This window comes from Pezoporus flaviventris, unplaced genomic scaffold, assembly GCF_033815535.1.
Source record: "Pezoporus flaviventris isolate CSIRO_AGI_PZ_B2104156 unplaced genomic scaffold, CSIRO_AGI_Pfla_v1 ptg000021l, whole genome shotgun sequence".
NCBI lineage: Eukaryota > Metazoa > Chordata > Aves > Psittaciformes > Psittacidae > Pezoporus > Pezoporus flaviventris.
This window is the reverse complement of record NW_026892569.1, coordinates 7,823,833-7,847,988: the sequence shown is the minus strand read 5'-3', so window position 1 is coordinate 7,847,988 and position 24,156 is coordinate 7,823,833. Positions and strand designations below refer to the sequence as shown.

The 24,156-nt window shown below is 36.6% G+C and overlaps 1 protein-coding gene and 1 long non-coding RNA gene across 5 annotated transcripts in view; one reads left to right on the top strand and one right to left on the bottom strand.

Annotated features, from left to right (window-relative positions):
• The window catches only part of LOC133270559 (uncharacterized), a 985,299-nt gene that overhangs the window by 397,102 nt on the left and 564,041 nt on the right, over window positions 1–24,156 (top strand). The window lies entirely within an intron of this gene.
• The window catches only part of CACNA2D3 (calcium voltage-gated channel auxiliary subunit alpha2delta 3), a 448,379-nt gene that overhangs the window by 383,876 nt on the left and 40,347 nt on the right, over window positions 1–24,156 (bottom strand). The gene's annotated exons all lie outside the window — the stretch shown is intronic.

Here is a 24,156-nt window from a genome sequence, read left to right as displayed (position 1 = left end):
CTTAAAAGGAAAGAAATTATTAGCTCTGTAAATAAGAATGTGTATGCAACACTATTTGTATTCACATGAGATGGGAGATTCCATGCTGACAGACAACTACAAGACTTTTTCCTCTGAATGCCTAATTAGAAAAGCAACCATACTATTTAAGGTATTTTAGTTGGTAAACTAATAGTAACTAAAATAATATGCTTAAGGTAAAACTAACAGGAATAGTTAGCAAGTATCATTATGTACCTGCTACTATACTCTGGAAGCGCAAGTCTTATTAATCCTCTATACAAAAATAGCCTGTATGGAAAAGAAATCTAGTAACACTGACTCGTGAGACATGACTTCACAATGCAATTAATTGTAATTACACATGGATGTCTGAAGATCGGATTGGGGGGGTGGGGGAGAGAATTAGACTAACACAGGACTAAATTTAGCCTTCATTTAACAGACAAGCATACTTTTTTTCCAACATCAATCATATAGGTCATGGCCAACCTAGGCACCTACAAGCATCACGCTGCAAGCTGCAGCATACTGTGCATAACAACAAAGTTTTGCCTGCAAATTATTTTTTTCTCCTTCTGTACCAAAAGCATTATGTCAAATAAGCTGTTCCATTTCATTTACTATAGTAAGTCTCTCCCAATTCCAGTTTTTACCATATGTGTTACTACAAAGCAGACATAAATGCAGATTAACTCAAGCTAGTTCAAAGAATCTCGCCTCTTCAAAAGACACAAGCAGTTTTGTTGTCATCCTCTTATCTTTGGACTCTTCTCAACCATGTTGCCAAGATACATTTTCATGTTATTTCAGCCACTAATAATTTCTCATTTACCCATCTGACAAGTAATAAATTCACTTGTAAGCTTTAGGACAGTAAACCAGAGAAGCTAAACTCATGAATAGCTAATCCACTTTAAACTTTACTTCATCTTGGTGAGACAGCTGGTGTGCTGTGACCACCGCTTGTTCTGCTAATTACAATTATTTCACTCTTTCCTAGACTGCCCGTGCTGCTGCAGTGTCCAGCTGTTCTCTCTCCTGTTACATTTAGACTGCAGACTTCCGAGGCTAGAATTGTCTTTTCATTGCCCATATGTAACTATATGCAACCAAATTCTGAGATGCTCTAAAACAAACATGCTCAAATAATTTAATAAAATATACACAGTATGAAAAGTATGACTTTCTACCTCATTTTGTTTCCAGTATCGTTATCCATATTACAGAGGTTATACAATCAAGAGATTTCTCAGTTCAGTGGCTAAATATATTATTTCAGCTTGGGTCAAGATGAGTTAGCCCTTCTGATCCTCTCATTTTTCAAAGGAATTACAGATGTCAGTTCTGAAACAAAAGTGGAATTTTGAGACAGTTCAAAGGTTGAATTTTGACTTTTCCAAAACGTTCTGAAAGAGCAAGATTTAGCTGCCTTGCATTTTTAGGCCAGCGTCCCACTCCTAAATTAACAATCTCCTGGGTGCAAAGAGGAAATAGAGGAAAAGACAGCAACCCCTACGTTTAGTTTTCCTAAATAAACTATTTTTGTTATCTTTCCTACTAGAACTGCTACTGTGTCTGCAAAAGCTGTTGATATTCTCCAAGGATTCAAAAACAGGCTATAATGTTACTCTAGTTTTCTCTGGGATTCTATGTGTTAGTAATAGGGGAAGAGCTTCTCCTTTCTCTTGCTAGGATTTTCAGATGCAATTTCCTTTTTTACCTTGCCAGAATTAACACTGGAAAATAAGAACTGTAGATTTCTTAGGTAGAAGGGGGTCGGAAGCACTTGGGAGGAACAAGGGCATCTTCAAGAAGGGCAGAGACTCAAGTCTAGTCATGCAGCAGAAGCAGCCCAGGACCAGAGTAGCTTTATGCCCCAGGTGGCATCCTGTCCATCTGTTTTTCTAGGCTAATCATCTTCTCAAGCGAGGAGCCACTACTATCAGTCCTAAAGATTAAGTACTTGCAGCCAAAGCAGCCATTTAGATACACCAATCACAAAAAAATGTTTCTAGCTGGAAACACAAGAACCTGTTCAAGGCTTTATCTGTAAAAACGAGCAAACAAAAACCCTCAGGGAAATAAAAAATGAACAAGCTACACTAAAAAAAAAAAAAGCAATTTAGCTGCAAACTCAAGCACTTGTAAACTAAGAAAAGCTCAATTTACAGTTGCAAAAGCAAAAACATTTGAGCTTATGTATACAAACTTTACAATACAAGCTTAACTCTTGCTTGTCTAAGAGTTTCTTCATGGGATCAGTGACTTTCAGTGCACAGGATGGTCTTGCAATCTTATGAACTAGAATTTCAAAAGTGCAATTCTATTATAATGATCTTTTTAATGCAAAATTATTATATTTAATTGCTATTTTATTTCTATTCATTCTAATGTTTTGCATTACGTAAACATTTCTATGGATGCAGCAGCATTTGATAACTCCAGATGCAGATCTGAATCATGAGAACCTCAGAAAACCAGACACCAATTCCAACAGCTGAAAACTACTATGAATAAAAGCAAAAGCTGCATTCTATGCACTCCTATAAACCTCTGGAGAAAATACACCCCTAAAAAGACTTGCCTTTGCATCTTTATTTTGAAAAAGAAATGCTTAGTGTTTTGATTCTACCCACCGAGATCATCTTCCACAAATTAATGTGACTTTCACAGAACAAACTTCCTACAGCCTGTATGGAGGTAAACAGGTTGAATCTTTGATTTCAAAAGACAGCATGCATAACTAATCTGGGAATGTAAAGACGACCAAACAGTGGCTTTGTGCTCTTCAAATCCAGCACTCAACATGCAAACTGACAGCACCTAGTTTCTGGATGTCACCTCACAGTTCAGTGATATCGTTCTGTACCGGTAGAACTGTACAGAATGCAACTTTAAAAATTTATACCTGTACAGCTTAGTACAATAAATGTTAACAAAGTTACTTTGGCAAGTACTGATGCTCAAGGTACTTCTGTAAAAGCAATAGAGATTTACAGATTTCCATCTCACTGACAAACTGAAACACTCCGCTACAGTGATTTTATTATTTAAACTAAAGCAAAAATCTGTGTTAATGAGATACATTTGGGAACTTAGGGTCAAACCCTACAATGGTTAACACAGTGAAAAGATAAGAAACATCACAAAGCACTTGAGGGGAGTTCCTCACAACATTAATTTTTAGCCTGGCAGAATAATACTCATTATGAGATCCCACAGATGAAAACTAATGTACTGTGAATTTTATACCACTTCATTATAATTCAAATGACTTTTCTTCCTTCTTGCATTTTCATTGTTTGATATATCTAAAATACCTCTGCTCCTTTTATAAAGCATAGGAATAGTGTCAATGTTCATCAAATAACGTATTAAATAAGTAATATTCAACAACTACATATTCTGAGTATCACTGAACTATGTTATGCTACAAAATTGTCATTTCACATCAAAATAGGACTTATATAGCAAGGCAAAGAAAAACTAGAGGAAAGTATTCTTTCAAGGGGAATTAAAAAAAATAAATCAAACCTTCTGTTAGTTTTGTATTATTTTAAAAAATACTTTTATGAAAAGCATTTCAAAGACACTCTCCAGTTTTAACATTTATTTTCAAATCCTCGAGTCTTTGCTAGAAAATAAGCACATTCAGTACATTAAATCACACCCCAGCTTTTTGTAAGGCACTGGTAAAGATTAGCCAACTAAATTTTATAAATTCACAGAGTATATTACTGGACCAAGCACATCTGGATACCTAAGAGTAACTCAGCACCTTCCTTACTCTCATGGTAAAAATTCAGTTTTGCTGCTGTTCAGAAACCGAACAGACATTTTAAGCACTGTATTATTTTATTTCTTGAGACCTTAGTCCTCAATGTAGCCTGCAGTCTACCACAAAAATATTAACTTAATTACTATAACCATAAAATTAGGTTGCCAAACTATTTTCCTATGCTAATTTGCACAATCTCAGCAGTACACTCCCAGTCTCTTGACATTTTATGTGAAGAATATAAAAGGTACTGAGTTTCTTCTAATGCTACTGAAAACCAAAGGGTTTCATTATAGGCAAAACTATTGCTGTATCACATCATGGAATGGCTATTTTCTTCAATCTCTTAACTTGAAATATTCCATACTCTATTGCTCCCCACTTTACCGTGCTTACTAGAAGCCCTGGGATTTTCTGCACAGAAGTAATATATTTCAAACCTCTTCAACTATATACAGTAAGTTTTTCCCTTGCTTTTCAGGAAGTGATTTTGAGCCATAAATATAAAACATATTTACAAAAGAAACACAATATAATTTATCCCACAACTGTGAGTTTACTTCTACAGAGTTGTGTTTTGGGTGGGGTTTCTTTTGAGGGGGAGGAGGTATTGGGTTTGGGGTTTTGTTTTGGAATTTTTGTGTTTTGTTTTGGGTTGTGGGGAGTTTTGTAGGGTTTGGTTTTGTTGTTTTTTTTTGGGGGGGGGTTTTGGTTGGTTGTTCTTTTTGTTGTTTGGTTAGCTGTTTTTTAAGTAAATCAAACCCTTTTAATTGAGTGCTGACAACTCAGACTCAGTTTTCTTCCATCTTTACAGTCTTTGTGTGCTCTTATCCATCACGCCTACCTGTGAACGTTTGTCTGGGCGAGACAGGATCCGGCCTGACTTAGTCATTAGTACAAGATAACAGCACTTCAAAATAATTCTTACTGCTTTCTCAAAGAGTCCTCAGATGACACAAGATTTGCAGTTCAACACTCCCCTCACACACTCCGTGTTTGCCTCCAAATTCCAGCCTCCCCAAGCAATACCATCCACCAAGCAATGCATATCAGCATCACTTCCTTCTCAAGGGCCAGTGTTTATTGCTGTGACAGGCCGTGCTGCTTCAAGCAGGCTGTCTCACCGCATGCATGCAGTGTCCATCTACAAAAATAAAAACCCGAGTCTGGTGTAACCTGCTAACAGCCAGAAGAGAGACTGGGGAGGTGAAAGCTGCGGGGGTAAGTAGCTCAAGAGCTTGAGTGAGTGAGGAGGTGTGAGATGTTCTCTGCAAAGATCTCATGGTCCACAGCTTAACCAGATCTCATGGTCCACAGCTGGGAGGAGTCCGCACTCCGTTAGTTCACAAATCCTTTAGTGAAATTCATAAGTGAAAGCTAAAGCCATCAGTATATCAGAGTTCCATCACAACCATCCAGACAAAAGTACATTGGTGATTTTGGAGCACACCTGACTTGGGAATGTCAGTATTATTAGGATCTGTTCTAAAGGTTCTTTAGAGGCAGCTGACACCACTGTCCTGGCTCACACTTTTGTGGGAGGCGGGGTGTTTACCTTGCATCACTGGATCAAAATAAGGGGCAGTACATGCAATGCCGACAAAAGGCACTCTGCCAAGTAGCTACTGGGAGTGAAGCAGCAAAGGCAGCTAATGAGCGGGTAGCTGGTGCAAGAATCATCTAAAAGAAGGAGCTAGAGAAGACCAGGACAGAGGAAAATACAGAAAGAAGAGAGCAGAAACATTAAGCACTGGCAATACCAGCCAAAACCTCAGCAGCTGCCTGCCCTGCTTCTCACATAGACTGCATATACCTTGAGCACACAGATGTATCTCTACACCTCCTTCCCACAGCTAATTAGAAATGCACTAGCCCTTTAAAAAAGGGCACGGTCTGTGTCTTTACCTAACGGTGCTCTGGCTGTGTAGGACAGAAATGACAAGTGGAGAAAAAGTTTAAGATTTAAAACCTTGGTGCCAAAATGCCAAGGGGAACGAGTGAGAGCACTCATGCCAGGAGGGTTGGCTGCTGTAACACTAATGTTGGTCCAGTTTACGGTCTGAAACAAGCAGCTAATTGGCACTTTTGAAAGTATAATCATCTACTAAAAACTCCTTTTCTTAGAACTTCATTTTCCTGCAAATTCGTTAAAATTGCTTTGTTCTTATGGAAATGTCTGCTAGTGACACACAACCCTTTAAAATATGCTGACCATGTCAGGAACTTCATTTGCACATTAATAGATCTCTCTCTCTCTCAAGGGATTAATTGCCTTCCCAATAGAAGCACACAATCCCACTTATGCAGGTTTAGTCTGGCTCTGGGAGGGGGTGGGGATGGGCAGTTTGTGGACTGCAATTCTATTGTTTCAGAATTTGGGATTTTTCCGCACTTACCTTCTTGTGTTCTTAAACACTTATTAGCCATCATGGGCAGTACGAAATAGAGGCAGACCTTTTAAACCAAGTTTATCCAGTTCAACACTGGTTTATTTTCTGCAATTATCCAGTTTATGATTTTTAAAAAGGGTGGCAAATTCAGTCATTCAATGACAGAATTGTACAGAGTGGATAAATTGCACATTAAAAAGCAATAGAGATACATTATCGTAAGTGTAAAAGCTAGAAATTTGAGTACATTGATAATCTAGAAGTCCTTCCTTTGCAAAAGAGAGATCTACTGAGACATTAGGATGCCAGGTTATTCTCTCACACAGGCTATTCTCAACTAATACATGCTTAATGAGACCACATGTTTGCAGTCTCTTCTGCAGTTAGGAGGACATTTTAAAGCGCCCTCGTGATATACTGTGGCTGAAGTTACTTAAATATGCAATAAAATTCATTTATACCAGAATTTTGGCAACCATGGAATTTACAGTTTAAACTAAGAAAATATTCAGTGTACACAGGTTTCATGTGACAAGAGCTCACCAGTGTGAATATGACAGAGGCTACAGTGAATTTCTAAGTTATCGCAGTGACCTGCGGTACAAGAACCCGCTTGGCAAATTTCAGATCCAAAAACAACCTTCTCCCAGCAATAGCCAATTTATGTACCCCTAAAGCAGACAAAGTGAGGGGAATAGACTAGAGCCCAACTTCATATTAGACACTAAAAACCTTTTCTATCCAAATTACTGTAATAACCTTGCAATAACAATATTTCTGGGAATATGTTTATTTGCTTTGGTTTACAATTTTTTTTTTCTGAAGTATTTTCTCCACTAACTCCTTTGGTTCATTCTTTCTGTAAAGAAACACTTTTCCAAATGCACAGAAAGCATTTCGAGAGCATTGCGCTTGGCACAGCTGGGAATACACTGTCTTTAACCACATTCATCCCTGTGCTTTCTGGGCCCACGGATATGCAGATAATAAAAGCAGAAAGTAGTTTTAAAAACAGACCACCCACTGTAATTACCATAGCCTTTTTACCAAAAGCCTCTGTTTCTGCCAGTTGAACCATTTCAGAGGAAGCCTATAGTTTCAATAAAATTCTCTCTATGCTGTTCTCAATTTACCAATGCAACTTTGATAGACTTCATAACAAAAACCTACGATTTTAATCAGCTAATAATGAAAGCTTTGTTGCAGTGCATTTTGCATTTATCTCAGATAGAACAGGGTAAAAATATTTAAAGAGGTAAGGAAAAATAAGCATACAAAGAAGTCATCATTCAAGATTCTCAACGTAACTCCAAGAATCCCATACGCAAAGCTCTTCATCTCTTAACCATTTAGCCCAGAGTGTCCTATATGGATGAAGGGCCAAAGACACCCTTCTGACATTTCACGAAATCAATGCTTATTTTTCTCACATGGGAAAATCAGTTCAAGTCAGGTGCCTAACTATAATCCCTCTTTGTGAGCAAAAGAGGTGCAAAATCCAGTCTTTGAATACAGAAAGCATCAACCATCAGAAACCATTATCCTTGTAACCATTCCTTGATACTTATTTCAAGCACCAGACAGAGTCTACAGTTTTCTTTCAAAACATGCTGTACCTCCTCCTCTAACATGCTAATGCCACATTCCCCTTAAAACCATCAGGCAGTAAAGCTCTCTACCCACAATTTAACCCTGGAGTCCAGAGACCACATGCTTCAGCATTGTGCCTCCAACTACTCCTTACCATTAGCTCTAAATCCCCTTGGTAAGGCATTGCAATGGATAGGCATACAAACTGAACCATGCTCAGGGTAACCACAGCAAATTGAAATAGGCGAGATGTTGCTAACACCATTTGATAGCATTTAAACTTTTAGACTTCAAACTGGACGTTTTCAGGGTATTTGCACCACCCCAGGGCTGACTCTTATACACCATCTGGGATCTGTGAGTCCCTTGGAAGGATACAAGGCTCATTTTGTCACTAAATATTTGCAAAGGTCTCATCTGAGATTCCAAAAAGATTTTTCCCCTCTCCCTAATTCAGAGGAACAGAGCGTTTGATACAATGCACAATGGACAGGAAAAATAATGTATCAGATACAATTAATATTTCTTCCATGCTTTGTAGGATGTCTCAGGGTTATTATATAAAAGTAACCTAGAAGTTCTTTTATAGTTTTAAAGTAACTTTTAAATTCTGCCTGAAATAAAAGAAACAGCAGAATTAATGTGCTCAAAAGGTGTGAAATTTCACACAACACTAATTTTATGACCTCTAGACTTTCCATAGATTTATTATCCAATTTCTCTTTATAACAAATTAAGAAACTTTTCGATCTGGCTGTGCTTGAAATTTTTAAAAGTATTCAAATTTTTAAAAAGCTATTCAAGCAAACTTTGTAAATGAATACATTGAGGACAATTTATATAACTGGCTGGGTAGGGTACTTCTACAGCATATGGAGAGCAGATTTTTCCTAACACATTTACAGTGCTATTGAAAGTTTATGTTCTGTGATCAAATCTGATTATCAGGACAGATGCATCTGTGCCTTATTTCTAAATTGGTCCAATTGCACCTGATTTCACTAATGGCAAAACCTTGGATACAGTCCAGTCAGCCTGGTTGAGAGGGAACTGTGCACTCACACCTGATTACAGAGATTAAAATGAACCTAATTAATAAAGAAAATACTTTGTAAAAAGAGCAAAACCTATCATGAGGCCCTACATTATGTGTAAGACAATGTAAATGCTCTAAACAGATGGAGTTTTGCTGGTTTATCCCTCAAAATTAATTTTAATATATTGATGAATCTCAAAAAACTTACCTTAAAAACAAAACCTTAAAAAATACTGTCATGAAAGAAGACATAAGTATATAGAAAATTAGCTAATGATAAGCCATTATGAAAGACCACTTACTCACAGAAAGTGTGATCTATACTAGAAATCTTGTGTTGGGATGTTTATCTGAGTAGGAATGTACATAAATTACATCAAGAGACCACAAGCCAAATTCATACGACCCTTTTTTGGCTTTACTACAACTGTAGCTTTAGTGAAGATTCAGAAAGGCTTGAAGCTTCTGATCAAAAAAAGCATTGTAAATCCTATCAAAAAGGATTAAGGGAAACACTGCACATTGCTAAATATATCAAGCATAATTTAAAAATTCTTCAAATGTTATCATTCCATTACACTGATAATATTTTAGCAAAGAAAAGGTAATAAAATGAGAGCATTGTCTTTCAATTTGATTATATATTTTACATGAACTTCATAGTGTATTTCATCCATTCTTCTGTCTTGCAAGCCTCTACACAGCTAGTGCTTTAGCACAAGCAGCTTTTTTCTGCAGGTTTCAAAATGTTCTGCAATCACACATCACAGATTTGTCTCACGTTAAAGATGCAGGACTACCTACTGACACAGGCACAGGAACTGGGCTCTGTGTGGCATTATACTGTCGCTTTAGGTAGAGCAGATTTCACACAGGGCCACTAATCAGTTAATAAAAGCTTAGAGCCCTGGGGAAAGCAAGGAAGTCTGAGATGGATCTTTCTAATGAGATCCAGTTTATAAACTTTTTTTGGTTTTCTACTTTTTTGCATTTCCATATTTACATAGCAAATATGCCACACAATTAATGAACACTAAAGGCAATTTTGTAATAACTTCATTTTGTTGAAATCGATTCAAGACATATAAAGAAAGGTCTTGTCTCTTATTATTTTATACTGCTGTTCTTCATAGAATCATAGAGTAATTAGGGTTGAAAAGGACCTTAAGATCATCTAGTTCCAACCCCCCTGCCATGCGCAGAGGCATCATTCATGATAGTGCCTGCATGTTTTCCACATAATCTCACCTATATTAAGCTAAAGCACAGTTTAATGTGTTTTTGTAGTGTAAGCTCTATGTCTACAGTACAATTATTTATTCAGACATCTTAGACTGTGGGGGTTAGGTTGTTTCTGGACTTGTATTCGGTATTCACAGAATACAGATGCTACTATAATAAGCTGACAACACTTGGCACTAGCTTTTCTGGGACCAAACACAGAGCTTTATGGTGACTGTACCCTTAGTTATGTCAGTCAGCTCCTAAACAGTCACTAACCCTTTAACTTTCTACTGGGACTAATGGGACTGCTTATGTTCAGAAAATTGTGCATTTCCAGAACTGTTAATGGAACAGAATTTAATATACAAGTTCCAATTTCCCCTCACTTAAGGCAGGAAACATACAGAATACATCTAAAGATTTGCTTATGCTAGAACTGTAGGTACACTAAATGCAATTAATCACGATATATGCAATTACTTCATTGACATATACTGTATATTCTGATACAGCCAAAACCAATTCTGCGCTTAAAAAAAAATAGACAAGTGCAGGCTTTGTCTAACTACAAAATACACAGAAAGCAGCTAAAAGATGATAATTATGAAACACTGACTTAGTACAGTTAAAGCCATACTAACGCTGGGTTCTCATGTTTCTGCAAGAGAACAACCTTAAACAGATGGTGCCTTCATACTATCGTCTACACAAAACATTCATTTAGACCGGTACCACAACCAAACTTAAAGGAGAGGATTGAAGTGATGCTTGCTTCCAGCTGTCCACTCAGTTCCACTAAAGACATGCTGGATGAGACATTTAAATACTCTTCAATGCCACAATCTACAGCTCAGGATTTTCATACAGACTGTAAATCATCAAGTGGCACACACGATATAAGGTGTTACTCCACTTCCTCTTTTCCAGCTTATAGGAACTGCAATTTCTAAGAAAAGCTAAGGGTATTAATAAGCATTCAGCAGTCTCAGTGAACTCAGTGCATGCACTGCATGCAAGCAAATCTCTGTCAATGAAAATATTCCAGTGTCTATAACTGCAATTATTTAACACCTTTCTCTATTATCTACACATCTAACTATGACAAAAAGTAGATGTATAGATAGTAATACAGGAAAGTAATTTTGAAAAAGCAGATTATAGTCTACATTCTGTGGGAGAAAGCAAAAGTGTCTTCTGCTTTCAACTTACTCATTAGAAATAGTTACTTGTCCATATTCTGTCAAATATTTCACTACAATCAGAAAAGCATGTAAAAGGAAAAATATAGTCCCAAATCTTAAAAAAAAATGTACATTTTCAAAATGAGAAACATTGGAATTATTTTAATACGTAAGTGCCAAAACCAATTATAAAATATAGTTGGTCATTAATAATGTTTCAAATTAAAATCCACCACTAATTGGACAGATGAGTTCAAAGAAGGATTGAAAATTACGTAAAGACTAAGTTTTCGATTTTTCTAGCAGTACTGGAAACTGCAGAACATAAGTTTCCTCACTTTATGTAATATGCTGAGACATTTCTCCGAATCAATGCAGAATGGACATGTGTTTCTCTTTATAATGAACTATTGAAACCAAAGAACTTTGTTACTGAATGTGGAAGGAGCAACTTTACGTGCAATATCAGCATCGACAGGCAGGTATCTATTCCCTATAGAATTTTTAAAGCTACTCAGTATCATTGAGCTTTGGTTACCTCCACAAAACAGTGAAGATGACTTTGGCAGCAAGAGTGAAGTTAAGCTATCTGATACTAGTTACAAACTTTTGCTTCAAGGGTGATTGATATCAGATACTGGAAAATTCAGTACTTGCCAGAGTTAAGCACTATCAACCACTGTGTAGTCCCTGTTTAAAACACTGAGGCATTAAAGACTTAGCATAATACATTAAAACTTCCAAACATTTTTTTTTCCTGAAACAGTTTGCAGAAGTGTCCAGCCAGTATTCTGAAGAAGTAGGTGTCTGCACATCTCCTGCTTAAATACCTTTTCAACTAGATACAGCAAAGGCAGAAGCAGGTCATTTGTTTCCCAAGGAAGGATCCCATCTGCCAGGAAAAAGGTTTAGTCATATGGACTTCAGGGGTAGTACAAAGCTTATTCATTCCTTTCGAAGTGATGAATGGAACACTAGGGAAACAAAGACCCATTGCTGCTTGCGCTTTGAACAGCCCTAACCATCCCTCCTTGACAGGAGCCAGTACAACCCACACCCAGACACAGAGAGATACTTAACGTTTTTCTTACAGCGTAGGACACCTGCCCTCGTCAGTCTCCTACCAAGGGTGGAAGTCACATTAGGAAGAAATTAAACATGTAGCAAAATACTGTGGCTTCTTTCACAATTCTAGCTTTATGCTGCACTACAAGGAAAACCCTTGGAAAAGGTGGGCTTTTCTTTTTTTAGCTAGCCCCAGTCACCTCATCATTTGTGTTCTAACACGGTTACAAGAGGATGCTTCTAAAGTTTGATTGTTTGTGGTGTTTGGGTTTTTTTTTCCTGGAATCTGGGGAACACTGATTTTTTTCCTACAGGCACCAAGACATAGGGAAGATGGAAGTTGATGAAATCATGGCTATCTATATTCTGGATGAGGGTGAGACCCACTCCTCAGCTGCAGGAGTTCGTCACAGCCATCTCCTTAATTCAGCTAAGATTCCTTGAGCAATACAAGTAAACAAACACATACGTGATTATGGCCACGGGAAAAGGAAAGGAAAAAGGCTGTTATCGTCTCCACACAGCTTCTTATCAACGCTTCCATTAAAGCACAGTAAACTGCTACCAATGATAAAATTACCAGTAAGGAATTTTAAATGGATTATTGATGTACTCTTGGGGGGGGGGGGGTGTCGAGAGAAGTTAACCCTATATTGTAAGAATAAGTGTTGATAACAAGTGAACAGCATACCATTAAACTGTAATGATTTTCCATTTTAAAAACTTGTATTTTCATTGTTCATCATTAATATGCATCTTTCCAAACACACATCATGCTTGGTGCCTTCAGCATCTTTCTAAGTAAATGAAAGTTGAGAGTAATCAGCATCTCATAAGTGATCTGCAGTATCTCACTACAAGCAGTTCCTGGGTTTTGCTGTTTTGTGGTGGTGGTTTTCTTAGTTGAGTGATTTGCTTTTGTTTTGCTTTATTTTTGTTTTCTAGTGTGTGGTTGTGTGTGGTTGTTTTTAACAGAAAAGCAGAAGACTGAACATATCACATCCCTTGCAGACATTCCAGTTACTTTCAGCAGCAAAAATAATCTCAATTCTCCTATATCAAACAAACAGCACATGCAGTTACTTTTTGTCTTTGCATCTGGGCTTCTGTTAAGGTACAAATTAACCATGCATGCTAAATCACCATTTGTCTGAACCTGTAAATATTGGTGGTTTAGTTTGCAAACCTTACTTATAATTAGTACATGGTGCTGGTTTGAATCACCAAGCCCCCTGGGTCCATTACTTCACCATTTAGTTTTGGAATAATTTTCCAGATAAGGTACCTTCAAAACATTTTAGTTTTCCCGTAAATAAATTATTGCACTAATTGTTTATCAGAAAGCTGCAGGCTGCCACTGGATTATGAGAAAACAGAGGGGCCATACTTAATTCTATTTGGTAGAATCCAAATGGTGAGGGGAAAAAAAACAACAAAAAACCAAAAGAATTCTAGACCAGATACATATACCTTTTCTTCAATGTGATCAAAATTTAAATAGAATAAATAGGGACACTTCCTTAAATAATATTTTTGACAAAATACAAATTCTAATGAACAAAGGGAGTGAAATGTAACTAAATCCCTCAAAATACAGTATGGATACAACACTGACTTATGCTCAGAATGTTTAATTTACAACAGATTGTTTTGGTTTTTTACTGCAGCTAACTGCAGATTTAAAATCTGTAAGTTATTTTAATTCATGTCTTTTATGAAACTATTAATGAAATTATAACTAAAGTGACTTTTACTGCTCAGGATGCATGAAACTGTCCTACTTGAAGTTACCATTTTCCAAGGCCACAAAAAGAAAAGTAAACAAGTCCACCTCCTTTTTTGATTTCTTGTTTTCCCTGTAAATGAAGCACATCTGAGGTAAAATTCAGAGAAACTTGGGGCAATGGGATTCTACAACATTTTTCATACTATAGCAACACTGTAATGCACCTACTTCAAAGGTCATAATTGAAAATTTAAAAGCTAACAACTTCTTCACCACTTCTCCCCTGCCCCTCAAATTACATGTACCTTTTCAAAATAGCTTAATCAATTGCATAAATAGAATGATTGACTAGTTAGGAAAAAGATAACTAGCTTCCTCAAAAGCACTGCTTCATCTTTCCTCTATAAATCAGGCTCCTAAACTGGGCTTAAACACCATGCTGTAAAAAGTAACGGATGGCACAAAATCTGTATACTCAGATACTTAAACAAGCAGTATAAATGATGATAAACAGTCCATCACTCCATTTGAAGCTGAAATCCAGTGTACTATTATCAATTACAGCGTATTCATTTTTATACTAACACTAATCACCACCTGGCTAGCACCAACTTTTTAACACTGTCTGGCTGGATCTGCTTTTCAGGATCAATATGAAATGCTTTTTACAGTCCAGCAGGTATTCTTTATTGTATATTAGTTCAGGTTTCATAAGTATTCTTTTTAACCACACCCAAATTTCAAGCCAGATATGTTCCTGCACTTATGAAAAGATCCCAGGGAATCAAAAAAGTTGAATAGGTCAAGTGATGTGAATATGCATGGACAAATCACCTGTTCTTCTCTTATTCTTCTGGCAAACGAGTAGAGGAGAAACATAAATCATTGCTCAGCACATATTCAACTAGCTCCTGTTGACTCAGACAACATTACTGGCTGAATAAACGTGCATGCAGGCATTAGGCTACTACACACCAAACAATACTATTATTGCTTCATTTAACTTGTCAGGATAAAACCCCAGACTTTGGACCTATGCAGAAATTTATCTTCAAATTGAATTAACTTAAAGCTGCTCTTTTGCATTTTTCTGTATTTAAGTGCTAAGCATTTAGTCCTCTACCCCTGTATTTGAATAAAATGCATCTATTAACATTATGCACAAAAGCCTTATCAAAATATAGGGTTGCTGGGGATGGACTCTTCATTACGTACCATAATCTGTAATTACAAGGGGTAATGTGTTAAAACTTAAACAGGAGAAGTTTAGATTGGATATAAGGAGGAAATTCTTTCCTGTTAGGGTGGTGAGGCACTGGAATGGGTTGCCCAAGGAATTTGTGAATGTTCCATCCCTGGCTGTGTTCAAGGCCAGGTTGGACAGAGCCTTGGGTGAGATGGTTTAATGTGAGGTGTCCCTGCCTGTGGCAGGGGGTTGGAACTAGATGATCTTAAGGTCCTTTCCAACCCTAACTATTCTATGATTCTATGATTCTATAAATAGCTCAGATCTGGCCCTGAGCCGCACATTCACTTTTGACAGAAGAAGAAAAAAAGTCCAGAAAAACCTCAAAGGTTCTCATAATGTATTTTTAATAGGGGAAAAATTAAACACTTCCAGAAATACTTGTAAGAAAAAAAGATACACAAAAGGGCTTTCAAGTATTTGCATTTTCTTGCTGAATCAAAATAAGAGAAGGGGAAAGGAGAAAGTTTATCTACTAAAAGAAGAAACAGTAATAGCTTTCCAAAATAGCCTAGCAAAGTTGTTTAACTCTCAATTTAGTAAGAAAGACTGATTATAAATATCTGATAGCAGAAGCATATTTATCTCTAAGATTTCCCAACCAAACTTTCTCCACCTTCCATCAGTTCACTTTTCATTTTTCTTCCAGAAGTCACTCAAACACAGTGAATGTGAACTGGGCAAATTACACAACAGCCTTGAATGTGCTTACAGCACCTCTCCATTCATACTTGTTTTCATGTGCTTTAGGAAATAATTTTCCTGGAATTAATTCTCCCAAAGACACATGCCATCTCTGCATCTCAGCATTGAAAGCTTTTACAGTGGATTCAAATGTGATGCCCTAACAACTACAAACAAGTCAACTTTGGTATCCCAATTGACTGAAAAAAGTAACATGGAACATGTATCAAAACAAATGTGAATCGTTGTGTAGAGCTTTAAAGATGCTTCAGTTTGAATAAATCAGTGGGTATTGTCTCCATGAAAAATGCAGAATGAGACTTTAACGCATAATTGCTATCATAGCTTTAAAACTGGTGCAGAACTCTTGCAGCATGGGAAATATATTTTGCATGCTAAATAAAAACTGACAAGGGATGTATATGCCCACATTGTCAGCATGGTCCTTGCTGCCAAAAGCCAGTCTGCCATCAAATAGATTACATTCATTTGGCCTTTGGGAATGGTGGCACCTTAGAATTTCAATTTCAAACTATAATTACAAAAAGAAGGAAAAAAAAAAGAGCCAAACACACAAGCATTAAAGCAGCTGGAGGAGGAATACCTTGTGTAGAATACTTAATTCAGGGTTGGAACTTTTATGCTGTATTTTACTGGAAACCAGCAAAATAGCTAGAGACTGGACCAAACAAAATATTATTCCAGCACTGCACAGACCTGTTGTCCTCAAAAGCTTAAGTATTTAAATGGGAATGAGGGCAATCATTGTGCAAGTCAGGGCATAAGCTAAAACACCAAACTTCAGCCACAAATCCACTTAAAGAAAAACAGCCATGCATACATGGAAAATATTTCTACTCAGGTGTTATGGAAATATTAGAAAGAAAATGAAGTGAAATGGTTAAAAAAAATAAAAAAAAAGGGGGGGATAAGGGGGCATACAGTACTCTGCTTTTCAGTTTCTTTAGATGACAGGACTACAGGGAATGTTGTCTAATAGTGCCCTCATTTTCCTACCTTAGAAAGCAGAGATAAATGTTGAGATATGTTTAAAAAAACCCAGATGGCTCTAAGTGAATAACAGATTCACTTAACCAAACATTTGATTTCCTGTATCTTGAATAATTAACAAAAAAAGTGTTTACCAACAATTATATAACAGCTTTTATAGTAACACAAGGAGGAGAAAAACATTTAGCACTGACTCTCATAAATAATTCAAAAGGTCTAATTTACCATAATCATGTCTGGCATTTATCTTCAGTAAATAATGTATTAGGCATATACTGTGCACTATTTCCTACAGTAACTACTAGAGAGCATTAGGAACAAACCCATTTGTGTTTAGCATTCTGTATATCAGGCCAGCACTTGCATGCATAAAAAGATTGCTGATGAAGCCATTTACCTATGCAGGGGATAGAGATGACATCTTTTAATGTAGAATTAAAGAAAAATTATAGAAACTGCAACACACATGAAGGTTTTTTTTTGTATACCATAAATATTCATAGCTTCCAAATTGACAAAGCATACCTCAGAAACCATAGGAACCACTCTAGGAAAAGAGCTGGGTCCTTCCACATTCACTGTGCCACTGACAGGTTAATTTGCATAAGTGCAAATTAACATCTCAAAAGCCTTGTCTTTACAAGCATTTTCAAGAAATCACCCACCATTACACTAAAACCACTGCAGCTACCTTGGCGCAACAGAAACGAGAACTCTCATGTCCTTCACACTCAGGACTACTTTCTTCCTTTGTTTGCCTAAAGCACCTCAGTCCCAGCTCCTATTGCCTTCAGTAGCAGATCCTAATACTAGGTAGTATACACACAACCAACCCCAGGTTTTAAGGGTTTTCTCTTAGTTTTCAATTATTTCCTATTTTCACCTTAAGTGAAACACTTTCAAATAACAGAGAACTTTAATTTATCACAAATACATCTCCCCAGAATTAAGGGATAATCTAATGCAACTGCACTTGAATTGATCAGCCACATCTTTAGTTTGTGCCTTGCCTATCAGTAAGAATACAGAACACAGTATACAATCTGCACATAAAGCAAGGATTACTGTTCTGCTGAAAGCTTGCTTCCCTCTTGTTTTGTTTCTCCACTTTTCACAATGCATTTAAAAGATATTCAAAATAACATAAGCAGAATTTTCCAAAACCTTTACTCTGTACTTTACCTCTTCGTATGATATTTTCAGTGTTGTATTACAAAGCCCTGAGCATGTACACTGCTCACATTCTGGAAAACATGTACTCAAATATGAAGCTTTATATTAATGACTCAAGTGAAATCAAGAGCATACCCTGCCACATAAATCATGGAGACCAGACAGCTTAATTAAGTTATCTAATGAAATTTCACACACCTTAACAAGTGCTGTCCTCAAGACCTCCAAGAAACCTACGTTAAGCATGCCATGGATTACATTCAGCAGAATCCTGTATTTGTCACACACTTTTACATTAATTTGTTTATATTACCTTTATTCCTTATGCACATATAATAAACACCAATACACACAGAATTACATATTTGTCCAGAAATCTCCTAGGCTTATTTTGTTATTTAAAGAAAAGATTTAGCTGTAAGAAGTAGTTAGAACGTTTCACTTTAATTACAGCATATATTCTTGTAGGATGCTTTTGTGGAGACTCATTCCCTGAATATTAGCACTCTACATGTCTCCCATGAATTGAAGGAGCCTATGATAATGAATCACATAAAAGACATTCCAAAAGATAGAAAATGTAAAAATATTTCAAGAACTCTTGTGTTTCTTTCACATTATTTTACATCAGACCACTGAAATTAGTTTCAGAAGCCACTACAAACAGGCAGAATCACGTTTTCTTTTATGTGCATATTGAGATATCACTAAAAAGTGGAATACCTGTGGTTTCCAACTGTCTCAGTTTCTTCAAAGCTTAGGTGGAAACAAGTCGTGTTAACACGACTCAGATTACGAAGAATGGAATGCCAGAGCATTGCTCACCTCACCACCTAATGAGACATCCCAGCAACTCAACAGAAGGCAAAGCCTCAGTAACAACCTCAGCAGGTTAAAGAAGGCCTTCGTTACACAACCTCTTTGAATTACAAAAAGGACACATGAAAGAAGATAGCCTGCTAGTTATCCTTACCCTCATTTTTTCCTGCTCAACATTAACATCATACATTGTCTTTTTGACAGCAAGGGAGTAATGTTTTGGAGGACTATAGCCAGTGTCTCCAATGGGCTAACACAGCAGATTATGAGAAGGGAATTCAGCCTAGGTTAAATAAAAACATCAGAATTTTGGCATGCAATAACCACCAAACAGTCATGTGTTGAATGAAACCTCCCATTGACAGGAAAACTACTGTTTTAATTGGGGGGCGGGGTAGTAATCTAATTACACTTGCTTACTTAAATCTTTAGGTCTCCATAAAGAAATCACAGAAGGGTATTTTAAGAATGGAAATAATTATCTTCAGCAGTAGAATAAATAGAGCGAATTAGACAAACCTGCACTTTGTTTGCAATCACACCTGCATTAAATACTGTGTGGGGAGAGATGCACCCTCATTATGAAAGAAGGGCCCTTGAGAAGACAGAAACACATAAACACACACACTCCAAAGACTCAAAAGAGCAAAAAGCATACAGGTAATTTACAGAGATATTGTTGAAGGCAATACAGTTTGGATGACACTATATAATTTAATCACACACAACCCCATAACAAGGCTTCCATCAAAATACCTTTCAGGCATGAATGTCAATGAACAGAAAAATCTCAGCCAGTTGCAAGTACTTTCTTAACTCTTAATTTCCCTTTAATTGTCAATGTTGATTGAGAACGGAGCTCAAATACGAAATATCAACAGTGCAGAAAATACTTCCTGTAATATATATATTTCACCTGAAGCTACTATTTAAAAACTAAAACTGCAAAAACCTCAGTTATTACATGTAAAATAGAAAACAAATTACATTTGTCCATCACGGCATTTTTATAAAGTCAAACTAAGACCTATGTACAAGCTTCAGCTTCCTGATCAAAAAAGGAATCACTTTCACTGTAGAAATGCCTACTGCCAATTTGTCAAGTCCAGATAAATACTAATTTCATAATCCAAACAGAAATGGAAAAACCATTGCAGGAACGTAACACCAGAAAATTATGCTATCAGGATAAATACACGTCCATGAAAACTTCATGCTGTAGACTGCTGATATCTCTAAGCTACCATATTTTCAAAAACAAAGGCTGACTATTCTGGTCTCTAAAGAGACCATAAAGGAATTAGCGATTAGAGGGTCCTTTCACTAGCAGACTTTCCACCACCATGGCTTTCTGTCAGGAGTAAAAAATACACGAGTGCTGAAATCTCTGAAAGCTAGAAATAGTAGGATATAGGATTGATCATAATTAGCACCATTTAGTGGACAAAAATGCATAATAAAGGCAAGAAATCCACTTAAACAGCCAGTTGACCTACTTGGAGTTGTCCTGAAATACTTTAGGTTTGGACCACAGATGCATGGTAGACAACTTACTTGAAAATTTTATAATTATAGATTATTTTTTGATTCTTATTGTTTTATAACCAATCTTTATTCATTATCACACAAAGAGCATTCATGCAACACTAAAACACCTCTAAAATAACCTTTGTACACTCACAGAAACAAAAAATTTAAGACAACCCCCTGTATATCTACATGGAGATGCATACAGACTTGAAGGGGCTCTGATCCTCCTTCAGATTGTTATGAGGGCAGGCGGATCAGTCAATTTCAAATTGGAGCCTTCAGACTCCTTCAGTTTGGGGTTAATTTCCCCTCAGTGGTATATAAACCATGAAATTAGTTAAGAGCTAATTCACGCAGAGCAGCTACTTCCTCTAATATACAGATATTTGCTACCTATTTGTCAAATCTATGTGCATCTTTTAGATAGAAGCATGCACCTGAAGTTGTTTTTGCCAAGGTGGTCACCAATACTTATATGGAAGCTGCTGTGCAGTGAAAATTTATTTAAAAATAAATCCAAACCAAAGAAAAGCAGGAGTGCCCACCCAGCACACCTGTAATAATATGTCCCATACCAGGATGGAACCATTCAGCTATTATTAAATACAAGTACACCTATACCATAAAAGATTAACCCAAAATTCCTTGTTGTATTTCTAAGACCTTTTTTTCTTTTTAGGAAAAACATGGATTTCCCCAAATTACATGGGGGGAGGATGGGGGGGGCGCAGGGAAGTTAAAAATTTGAAAACAGTTGCAACTCTAAAGCAGACTTCTGGTTGAACTCACACAGCATCAAGTACTTGCAAAAAAAAAAAGACACCTCTTGTGGAATTCTGAAAACAGTTTTGCTTAAATACCGATTTACAATAAAAAGTACATTGCAACAAAACATTCAAAATACAAAACCAAAAAAACACATTTATTTATGCAAACTACTTTAATAGATTCACTAATTCAGAAGCTGAGAACAGTTATAGACACACAGCAATAGCAAGAGAAAATGTTTTCAAAAAAAAAAAAAAACCCAGCATCCTAAAATCTGCAAGTTGGAAGACCAGATATGTCCTGAAGAATGAAAAAAGCTTCACCTATTGTTTAATGGTCATAGCTCACCGAGACACTGACTGCACTGCTGCTTTTCAGCATCAGACACCACCCCCCCACATAGCCAAACTGTAGCTCACAGCTCTTTAACCCCTTTCTGCAGGAAGCATGCTTCTTGAAAACGACATGATATTCAGAGGCCAAACAATATTTACAACACCTCCAGGCTTCCTTTTAGTAAACCAAGTTCTCCCATAGCGTCATAATTAACTCCTTTATTGTCCCTTGTATATCCTGGCACCTAGCCCCATTTGCCAAGCTGTCCTCAGCCACCTTAAAACAAATATTAACATCAGAATTAGAACTAAGAAAAGTTCTGTATCTGCCAAAATAACAGAGTTATTTGAGTTCTCCACTGTAAAGAATTAACAACCAGAAAGCAGCAAGTCGATTTCATTTTACTAACCCAGAATTGTGAAGTGCTATACAACTGGACTGAAGCATGAGCTGAAGACCTCTTTCACGGAACACTGTATGTGACAAATTACACACAGATACTTTTGAAGAAAATAGAAATGCCTTAAAGGTTTAATCCCAAGTCTATCACATATTCACTTTCACCTTTCACCAGTTCTCTGTGAGCTACCTACTAAGACGTCTTAGATTGTGATCTTACAATGTGGACACTAAGAGTCAGATGCAAGTAGGAAGAAAACAGTAAATCCATGTGGTCTTTTGCCACACAAAGAATAAAAGAATATACTGAGTTTTTAAAACATGAAGAAAACCATAGTAAGTGTAAATATTTGTAACTAAAGGACTGATAACCTCCCATTTTACCCCTTACTTGCAAAGCATGAGTACATATTCAGGTATACTTGTTAGGACATAAGGGGAGGGAAAACTGTAGAACTATTATCAGTATATTAAGCCTATTGTTCATTCATCAACTTAATTATTGTTTTCTGACTTCAGTTTAAATTGTGTTAACCATTATATAAAAAAGGCAGGTCATAAATAAACGTGATCCTCAAAAACTCCTTTTCTATGCAGTCATTAACGTCTCTATCTGCACCAAGTTGTGCAACAGGAAAGTATGTTAAAAATGTAATTTTAGTAACCATTACAAATGCGCAAGATGACAGCTATAACCTGCACTATGCCTCCATGCATCTGCAAAGGCTGCTGACAATTAAGCACATTAACAATTCTGTCAGTAAAATACCTTGCTCATAAAACCAGAACTCAGACAGCTTTGCATATTGGCACTGCAGAAAAACTACACACTAAATAATATTTAGCACTCTTTTTATTGTGAAATCCAATTTTATCTCCCTCTCATTTAATATTTGACAAATATTGTCAACATTTATTATATGTGTGAAAAAAAAACCCAAACAAAAAACAACAATAACTGCCTTCTGAGCAAGACAGAGCAGTAAATGAAATGACTGAACTGGAGATGCAGTTCTTAGTTGATATTTTGCATTAAACTTGAGCCTCACACATTCTGTCTGGTTGTTTTAGGAAAGACACTTTTTAAATGAAACTCTATTAACAAATCTAACAGGTGTAAAGAAAAAATACTTTAAACCAGGGATGTTAACATAAAAAGGAGAGTGACAAGGATTCAGCAGCAACATGCTACTAGGCATCTTAAAAAGGATGGGATTCCATGGAATGCAATTTATGAATTAAACGTTTGTGAAATATGCAGATACTTTAAGTTTCATGTAGCTGTTTTCTGAAATGTTTGACAATAAATTAGCTTTAATAAATGCTGTGTTATAACACTGAACTCCTAGAGTTTCCATAGCAGAAGTGTCTGCCAGATTTTCCTATTCATCATTGCAAATCTCAAGCTGTTGGAAGCCTTCTTAAAGGCTCATTTTCTGAGGAAAAAAAAAAAGTTATTATGTATAAATTGAGTTCTAATTTAAAAGTGCATATATACACAAGTTTCATGATTTTAGAGTAAATCCTGAAAATCGGTAAACCTCAAGATTTAAAACTAAAAACAGGCGCAATATACCGGTTTCTATCTCTAGCACTCAAGCCCATCTCTTGTTTTAAGGGGATGTGCAATTTTTAATTGCTTAGGACTGGTACAGTTAGGCAGGGAGGACATTTTCCTTGCTTGCTTGATAACCTAGAAATAGATCCTGTGAGTAGGACACCAAGACTCACCACACAAACAACGAACTCAAAGCAGCTTTTGCCTTTCCTACTGTGTATTTTGAAACTTCAATTCCTCTTTCTGCTTTTTGAAAACCAGTAGATTTCCCCCCTTCCCTCTCCTCCCCCTCCCCAAGCATGTGATACATGGCAGTTTTCAGCGTGGCCAGTTCTACTACAACTTGGTTCCAGACAAGCAAAGCCATTAGATAACTGAGAAGAGCACATCAGTGCCTTCATTTTGGCACTTCCACACCAGAAGAGAGGGCTCAGCCTACTTATATACCAATGTTTGTAAGTATAAACTGCCTTTCATACACTTTAATTGCATGAAAATAATCCAATTTTAGATTATGAAAATGCAGCAACTGAGAAAATTAGACTTTTGCTTTTGGTAATATTAGTTGTTTCTTCACACTCTCTTTGTAGGTTCAAAAGCACTCTCTATTCCACACAATTTCACTTGATTTTTAGTGGT